This window comes from Cupressus sempervirens, chromosome 4 (genome assembly GCF_028749045.1).
Source record: "Cupressus sempervirens isolate cs-2001-9-10 chromosome 4, ASM2874904v1, whole genome shotgun sequence".
NCBI classification, from domain to species: Eukaryota; Viridiplantae; Streptophyta; class Pinopsida; order Cupressales; family Cupressaceae; genus Cupressus; species Cupressus sempervirens.
This window is the reverse complement of record NC_143121.1, coordinates 575,081,599-575,088,707: the sequence shown is the minus strand read 5'-3', so window position 1 is coordinate 575,088,707 and position 7,109 is coordinate 575,081,599. Positions and strand designations below refer to the sequence as shown.

General features: G+C 31.1%; 1 pseudogene; it reads right to left on the bottom strand.

Annotated features, from left to right (window-relative positions):
• Nucleotides 1–4,558: 4,558 nt before the first annotated feature.
• On the bottom strand, nt 4,559–6,864 carry LOC149562503 (ruBisCO large subunit-binding protein subunit beta, chloroplastic pseudogene; annotated as a pseudogene).
• Nucleotides 6,865–7,109: the final 245 nt, after the last annotated feature.

Below are 7,109 nucleotides of genomic sequence, written 5' to 3'. Positions count from 1 at the left end.
GAGGTGGAGGATGATCAGCAGACTCCATTGTATCATCTACTAATGCACCTGAGCCTAAAAATCCATGTCCAACTGCTAGTAAATCTGAGTGAAGTGGACTGTGTAACTGGCTGGGTACATTTGGTGTAGAATTAGTGCTGCCAGGTTCGAACAACAAGTCCATGTACAATGAAATACCCAGGCTCGAACTAGTATCAATCTCAGACAAGCCTTGCAACTGCTCACCAAAATCATCAAGACCCTTAGCTGTGATATGGACATCTCCAGCTCATATGCTCGAGTCATATATAGAGTGTTGTGAGTCTAGTGCCGAATGCTATGAGCTACGCATAGGTGTATCATCTGTCACTGGTGTGGCGACCTGTGTCTGTGGAACTATGTCGGGGCTTTGATGCTGTCTAACAACATCTATCACCGAGTGCACTAGAATCCTCTATGTATCAGAAATATAGCTAATAAAGTGCAACATATCCTCCAAAAAATACAGTGCCATATCCATATGTGTCTGCTATCCTAAAAGACCACGAATATCGCTTGGCAATGGTAGCCCAACAACTCTATATGCATCATCAAAGGAGGCACCTGAAGTGCTACTAGATGCCTGTGAAGATGGTCGACCAAGTGGATGAGGACGTTGACTATGAACATAGCAACCAATAGAATCTGATGTGATACTAGCTGCCGCAGATGCAATGTGCCCAATATTGTCAATTACTTCCCTCTGGGAAGCAATGATGGCTCTATCTGCAATAGGCACATGTGCAAGAATCATAGGAGGTATCCTCGGTCCAACAAATTGTTCAAGATCTGCAAGTGGCAGACAATCTACACTGCGGTACTGGTCACGATCTGCGATCTGACCACGCCCCTGTCTGCAATAATCAGGAATATCCAAGTTGACGTTGAGCCTTGTACAAAACTCAGTGTACAACTACTATGCAAAATAAAGGGGTGTCTAGTCATTATTAGGATAACAACCATATGCAACTAAAAATCATGGATAGATTATGCTAGCAATAATAGGGTCTCTGCATCGTGTGACTCTGTAGCCTCTCACCCTACCCTGTGTTCCCTCATAAGCTGGAAAGAGCTCTCTCTGGATGACATCTTTGGGGGCTACCCTCTTGACATCATCGAATGATGCATTTCCTGAAACCTCAACCTTAAGATCCCTAGATATGGAAGCTAATATGGTAGGAGTAAATGAATGGTGAGCTCTAAACCTAGCTGTCAAATTTTGTGAACTCTTACATATCGTAGTACATATATCTCTATAAAGACCATGATTAGAGGTCAATATAGAGTGTTGCAGTCTAGCAACCTCCTGCTCTAAAAATGAAAATAAAGCATCAATATCAATGCGTGGAGGTGGTGCAGTAGGTCCTCAAGTAGGAGCTGTAGGTGCAGCCTGACCTAGAACAGGAGCCGCACTAGGAGCCACGGCAGGACCTACACCACCAAGAGCCACACCAAGAGCTAAAACATGAGCTACATGATGAACCCTACATCGAGGTACACAACAAGCCCTACCAAAAGCTACAGAATGAGCCCCACCATAAGCTGCATGAGGAGCCAGATCAAGAACTGCATCAGGCGCTGCAACAGGGACTGCATCAACTTGTGTCACAGTAGGAGCTACAATAGGAACTACATTAGGTGCCACAACAAGAGCTGCATCAAGCTGATCGTGTGAAGCCATATCTGTAGAAATGTATGAAGAGCTAAACTACCTACTGTACACACAATTTGTTATTTTTAACATTAAAAATTATACACATGTAATTGAACATACATCACACATCATGGATCTAGATAATCTGTAACAGATCCAAACCTAGATTGATTTGCATATAAGTATAAGATAACTTTAAAGTTGAGAGTTTGGTTATGGTTAGAGTTAATTTATTGTTCTAGGATTTTATTATACTTTGGGGGTTATTATTAGAGAATTCAATTAAAGGGTAATAAATTATTTATATTACTCTTAAATGATAATGTTTCGAGGTTTAGGTTTCAAGTTGGGTTACATATATATCATTTAAAACAAGGGTCATACTTCATTTATGTACATGTGTTTGAATGTATGTGCATGTATCTCAAATGTAATTTTTAACAATTTAGGATTAGGGTCAACTTGTTTTAATTTTATGTAAGTTAGGCCTCAATTAAGTTTTGAAATAGGGTTTTAGTGTAATTAGGTTCAATTTTAGGGTAAGATTTAAGACCTTATGACATTGTTAGGGTTTACACGAACTTACATAATTTCTAGCATTAAATTTAGGGGTTAATATTAAGGTCCATGGTTAAGAATTTAGGATAAGGGAACTTAGCATATGAAGTTTATCATTTGGTTCAAGATTATGTTTTAGGGTATTTATTATCATTTATAATCTTGAGTTTAGAAATTAAATTTTAAGATCAAGGTTAGGGTTAGGGTTTGGATAATGGTTAGGGTTAGGGTTTCAATGTACATGTATGTTATATTCATACCTAGATATGCAAATTAATCTACATTCTTATATATGTATAATTTAGGATCTCCCCTTAAGACATGTGTTATTAAATATAGTTAATTACACTTAGTTATAAGATAAATTAAGATCAATAGTTAACATATACACAAATTATACATATAAAAATGTGAATTTATTAAAAACATGTACATAAATCTACTCTTAACCATGAACAAATATACATCTACATCTATGTTCAAAATAAAAAAGTAGACATTCTAATCTATATTTTTACATGTACAATTTAGGATCTAGACCCTTAAGATATGTCATTTAATTAAACTTCTAAAATTAAGACATTATAATGAATTTGACATATATACATAAACATCATTTAACATTAACACACACACACATGCACGCGCGCGCGCGCACACACACACACACACACACACACACAATGTTTTTTTTAAAAAAAATTTCTAAAATTTATATTATTATAAATTTTGTAATGTTTTTTGAAATATTTTTTCTAATGTTTTTCTAAATTTGTTTTCTAAACTTTATAATATTTTTCTAATTTTTTTAAAATTTGTTTTCTAAAATTTATATTATTATAAATTTTCTAACGTTTTTCAAAAAAAAATTTCTAACATTTGTATTATTATAAATTTTCTAATGTTTTTCTAATTTTTTTCTAAATTTGTTTTCTAAAATTTATATTAAATTATAAATTTTGTAATGTTTTTTCTAAATTTGTTTTCTAAATTTTATTTTAAATTCTAAATTTACTAATGTTTTTGCAAATTTTTTTAAAAAATTGTTTTCTAAATTTTATATTAAATTATAAATTTTCTAATATTTTTTCTAATTTTTTTCTAAATTTATTTTTTAATATTTTTTCTAAATTTTATATTAAATTATAAATTCTCTAATATTTTTGTAATATTTTTTCTAAAATTTTTTTCTAAATTTTCTAATGTTTTTGTAATATTTTTTTCTAAATTTTCTAATTTTTTAAAATATTTTTTCTAAATTTTCTATTTTTTAAAAATATTTTTTATAAATTTATTTTCTAAATTTTATATTAAATTATAAATTTTCTAATGTTTTTGTAATGCTTTTTCTAAATTTTGTAATATTTTTGTTATATTTTTTCTAAATTTTTAAATGTTTTTTTATAAATTTTCTAATATTAATTTAATTTTTTTTACTTTTTTTGCTAAATTTTTTTTCTAAATTTTATATTAAATTATAAATTCTCTAATGTTTTCTTAATGTTTTTTCTAAATTTATTGTCTAATGTTTTATCCTAAATTTTATATTATTTTTCCTAATGTTTTGTAAAATTGTTTTCTAATGTTTTCTATATAATATTTTTATGTTTTCTAAATTAATATAAATAAATAATAAAAATATTAAATTTACATTTAGATATGCTTTGAAAATCATTAAAAACGTAAATAACATTCAAATATGCTTTAAAAACATTAAAAAAATGTATTGAAAACATTAAAATCTACTTTGATAACATAAAAAAAAAACTTTAAAAACATTGAAAACATTAAATTAATAATATTTTGACATACCCGATGATGAGAATCAGAACAAAAGCAACAGGATGATGCTAATGGAGGTAGCACAAATGACACGTTCGCCTGAACGCTTAAAATGAATAGTAGTCACCGTAAAAATGAATTGAAAAAGTTGGAAAAGTGATTTTAACCGCCGAAAGTCCATGCACTATATGTTCGTGCGAACATGGCTTAATATGTTCGCGTGAACATACGTCTCTTATATGTTCACACGAACATATCAGTGAGGTTTGCGTGAACGTGCGGTGTTTGTAATTGCAAAATTTTTGCAAGTTTTCTAAGTTTGTTCATCCCATTATTATGGGTTCACCCTATGACATCTAGTGAAATTGAATAAGATTGTACACCCAAGCACAATGTCAATTTACTTAAATTCAATAGGCTTCATAAGGACTAGAAGGAGCTATCTACATTTAGGCTGATGTCCAATGAAATTGAATAGGACATTATACCCAGGCAAAAGAGCTTAAATCAACTAGATTCTATTGAATAGCTATGAAAGAATTGAGTTTAAATATAGTTTATTCTATTCAACAATTTCTCAGGAGTTGTAATAACCTTTTCAACCACAACACTTCCATTTACTCCTTCATTCTTTGTAATTAGTTTCACTAGGTAGATCAAAGCTCGTTTAACAATACCTGCACCAATCTACAACCACCAAAGAACCAGCACATTTTAGAGCTAGATGTTACAAACACATTGCAGAGCTAAGCCTTATATGACAAAGCATTATCTACATATCTATTAAGGATTATAAAGCCACTTCCATGCCAACCATACTTGCTCGCGTAGCAAACACAAAATTAAGCTACCTTTTGTTCCTCATTTTCAAGTGTATCTCTAATAGCATCAACCTTTGCAACAAGCCTCAAAGGAGCACACCATCCACCAACAACAATGCCCTCTTCAACAACTACCTATTTATAGAAATTAATTAGTGAACTAATCCAATATAATTAATATAACTTCAATTAATTTGTCATTCTACGAGGGAGGATTAAAGGATAGTAGACAAAAGAATTAGTCCTCTTTACACCATTAGAGAATATTAGACAAAAGACTTTGTCATTCCATACATAAATGGCTTAATAGTTAATTGTTGCTAGCATAGGAATTAGCATTAGATTTTTATGCATTTGTATCAAATGTCAAAGTTATTTATAGAGAAGACTGCCATACCTTTGTAGCATTCAAAGCATCCTCCACTCATAACTTCTTTTCCTTCAACTTTGTCTCTATTTGTGCTCCTACCTATCAATCATACTTCTTATCATCCATCACCTAACTTGGCTCATGCTTATTTATTATCATAATGATATAGGAACAATAAAGCCTATCTTAATGAATGATATATATGCAGCCAGTTACAGAGTAAATAAATATTATCTACTGCAATCTAAGTTAGCCAACGATTATAGAGAGCATTTCTTGTATACAGAAGGTATATTTTACATGAGTGACAATCTTAGGTTGCATGATGATCATAATTAGACATCTATGAATAAACAACCATTGGTGAAAACATATTAACTCAATGGATTAGATAAGGTAGATATTTGTGATAAGGTTCCTTGGGTAATCATGAAAAGAGAAATATTGATTGGAATAAATTAGAGAAAATACAAATACCATCGATAATAAAAAAGAACTAACCAAAGAAACACCTATCATATCATAGGCTTTATATCACAGACTCAAAAATCATAACAAACGAAGGGCAAAGTCCAACTTTATGGGCAGACAAGAGATGCACATAACTAAAGACGAGGATTGATAAATACGCTAAATATCTATATCAAAAATAATATTTTAATTGCTACAAGTGATTATAAATCAAATGATGCATTTGTGAAGTGGAATCAAGAATTGTTTAATCATATTTTGGTTCTTAGAAATTATAATCTGACCTGGGTGGTGTTATGGTAGGCAAGCTTTCTAATATTTACCTGGCTGAAGAAAAATAATAAGAGTTTCTATCACACACTTTGGTATTTAAATAAATCTGGAAGTGCACTACATCCATTTACAAGTGGCTCAACTATAAATATATTGTGTGGCATTGCCTATACTGAGAAAACCACAACAATTAAAGTACACCAGAAAACCATAAGTAAATAAGAAAATTAAGTATTTATATCACAAATAATTTTTTTGGAGAATAGATCAGAAACAATTTTGGAAATAGGAGAGAGACATTAAGACTTTATCATTGACAAAATTTATCTATTACTCAGAGAAGTATTTAATAAGTAAACACTACAAAAGACTAGACACATTTCAATAACTTCACTTATATAACTGCAACTCCTCTAGATAGTTTAGCAATCTTTTCATTCAATTTTTCTTTCTCATAATCTTGTTTAGAAACCTAGAAATAAAGAAAATATTCAATTTTCAAATACATTCTACAAGCTGGGTTGATGATAGGACAATTATCTAATGAGTTATTCTTCGCCAATATATTGATATGCTCAAAAAAAGAAAGAGTGTTAACCATGATGAGATACTAGGTGCAGACAAAAGAGAAATAACAAAAAGAATAAAACTAAAGTGCTCTAATTACAAAGCATAAGAGTGATAGTCCATGTTAAGGCCCAAAGAAAACACACACAGACAAGAAGGCATACCTCAATCATCCTCCTAATTTGATTAACTCTTCTCTCAATAGCCTCCTGAGTCGTTCCATCACTAACTATTATTGTTGAATCTTTTAACAGCACTATCTTGGCAGCAGTTCCCAAAACCTCATTCCCAACAGTATCAAGGGTCAGCTCCACTTCATCTCTAATGACAGTGCTTGCATTAGAATACATGGTTCAGATGTTTATAGTTGTCTATATTACTAAATAACATATTTGGAGAATGAACTCTGAAATACCAAATGGATTCCTAACCTATCCACATAAAAAATACCAAATGTAGGCATGGGCTAACTTAAGAAGACTGATAAGAATCCAGTAAGATATCATACTTTTATTAGCATCCTTTCCTAGTTGATTATCACTATTGGTGATGTCTTTAGTCAATCCAACCTTTGGTACAAGTTTTCTTAATGTGA